Source organism: Nyctereutes procyonoides, unplaced genomic scaffold, assembly GCF_905146905.1.
Source record: "Nyctereutes procyonoides isolate TBG_1078 unplaced genomic scaffold, NYPRO_anot_genome, whole genome shotgun sequence".
In the NCBI taxonomy this organism is placed as follows: domain Eukaryota; kingdom Metazoa; phylum Chordata; class Mammalia; order Carnivora; family Canidae; genus Nyctereutes; species Nyctereutes procyonoides.
Window position 1 is genome coordinate 44,743,554 of NW_026575146.1, and position 2,045 is coordinate 44,745,598.

Here is a 2,045-nt window from a genome sequence, read left to right on the forward strand (position 1 = left end):
ACCTAACAAAGATAACACATCTTTAGGAGAAATAAAATTACTTGATTTGTTTTATGAACCAATGGGTGTCCTATCAGTATTAAACAACATAAAATATTGTACTTTTGTTTTTGATTGGTGTTGTATCTATATTTTAGAAGGTAATAAAAGACGTTTGCTTACTGTCAGGCAACCAGAATCAAAGCCCTTCACTTGGTGGCAATTGCTTAGGAAAGCATATTGTGCTCAAAAATATTAGATATTCAATAAATACATGGAAATAAAACTTTCAAGTTAAAGAGGGTCTTAGAGACTGTCTACCACAGAGATTTTCTTTTTTCAAGAAAAAAATCTCTTTTTATATATTTTACTATTTGTAAAACATAGTCTTGAGCACTGCTCTAGTGGACTCCACAGAGAGTGCCCTAAGGTCTATCTCATGAGACCTCCAATTTCCCATATGAAAGCTCCTACCTTATTAGGTAGCATTGAAACACAGTTTTAAATAATTAGTAATTCCACAATTTGATAGAAATAAGGAAACTGGGGGACAAAGATGTTAGTTAGTGTCAGTAAGAATTTGAATTTACTTTTCCTGATTCCTAGATGAGCATTCCATCATCTGAAATGTTGTATTGAAGGTTAATGCTCAAGGATAGATGTTAGCACAATGTAATTCTAGGCCAAATGGAAAAGATACTTATATAACCTGTATTTTGGAATTATTGATGCTACTGTTCTGCTCCATTAGTAGGGATAATTGCTATATGACTGCATTGAGTCATTTTGAAAGCTATTAGATTCAATTGAATGCTAAATGCATTTTACTAAAGTAATAGGTTTGTTTGGCACTGAAATAGCTATCAACAGCAAGTTCTGGGATCTTCAGAAATCATAAAACCGAACATGCATCTTCTTCAAAGGCCTAGAATAGTTTAAGAAAAGTATAACTGGAGAACCTGGAGTAAACGATCTTAGGGGTAGTGAGATTAAGATTTTAGTTAAATTTTGGCGCTCCTGAAGCCGCCACCTCTGCAGGAGGCCGCAGCCGGACCCCTGCCGGAACCATGTTTCGCAACCAGTATGACAATGATGTCATTGTTTGGAGCCCTCAGGGCAGGATTCATCAAATTGAATATGAAATGGAAGCTGTCAAAAAAGGTTCAGCCACAGTTGGTCTGAAATAAAAAACCCATGCAGTGTTGGTTGCATTGAAAAGAGCACAGTCAGAGCTTGCAGCTCATCAGAAGAAAATTCTTCATGTTGATAACCATATTGGTATCTCAATTGCGGGACTTACTGCTGATGCTAGACTGTTACGTAATTTTATGCGAGTGTTTGGATTCCAGATTTGTATTTGACAGACCTCTTCCTGTGTCTCGTCTTGTATCTCTGACTGGAAGCAAGACCCAGATACCAACACAAGGTATGGCCAGAGACCATATGGTGTTGGACTGCTTATTGCTGGTTATGATGATATGGGCCCTCACATTTTCCAAACCTGTCCATCTGCCAACTCTTTTGACTGTAGAGCCATGTCCATTGGAGCCCGTTCTCAATCAGCTCATACTTACTTGGAGAGACATATGTCTGGGTTTATGGAGTGCAATTTGAATGAGCTGGTTAAACATGGTCTGCGTGCCTTAGGAGAGACACTTCCTGCAGAACAGGACCTACCTACAAAGGATGTTTCCATTGGAATTGTTGGTAAAGACTTGGAGTTTACAATTTATGATGATGATGATGTATCTCCGTTCCTGGAAGGTCTTGAAGAAAGACCACAGAGAAAGGCACAGCCTGCTCAACCTGCTAATGAACCTGCAGGAAAGGCTGATGAACCAATGGAGCATTAAGTCACAAACCAGTCTATATGCGTATTATCAAATATGTAAGAATGCAGGAGCCCTTACTGATGATGATAATCTATACTTTGAACCAAAAGATGCAGCCTGGTCTTCTGGTATGTTTTAGGAATCGGTCCAGATGTGTTTTTCCCAAGTAACTTGTCTGAACCATATAATGGTGTGCATTTTTCTTTGAGAGGGTCTATATAATCATTTTCTAGA

At 38.2% G+C, this 2,045-nt stretch overlaps 1 pseudogene; it reads left to right on the forward strand.

Moving 5' to 3' along the window:
* The first annotated feature begins 1,046 nt into the window (after positions 1-1,046).
* On the forward strand, positions 1,047-1,832 carry LOC129500695 (proteasome subunit alpha type-1-like; annotated as a pseudogene).
* The last annotated feature ends 213 nt before the right edge of the window (positions 1,833-2,045 follow it).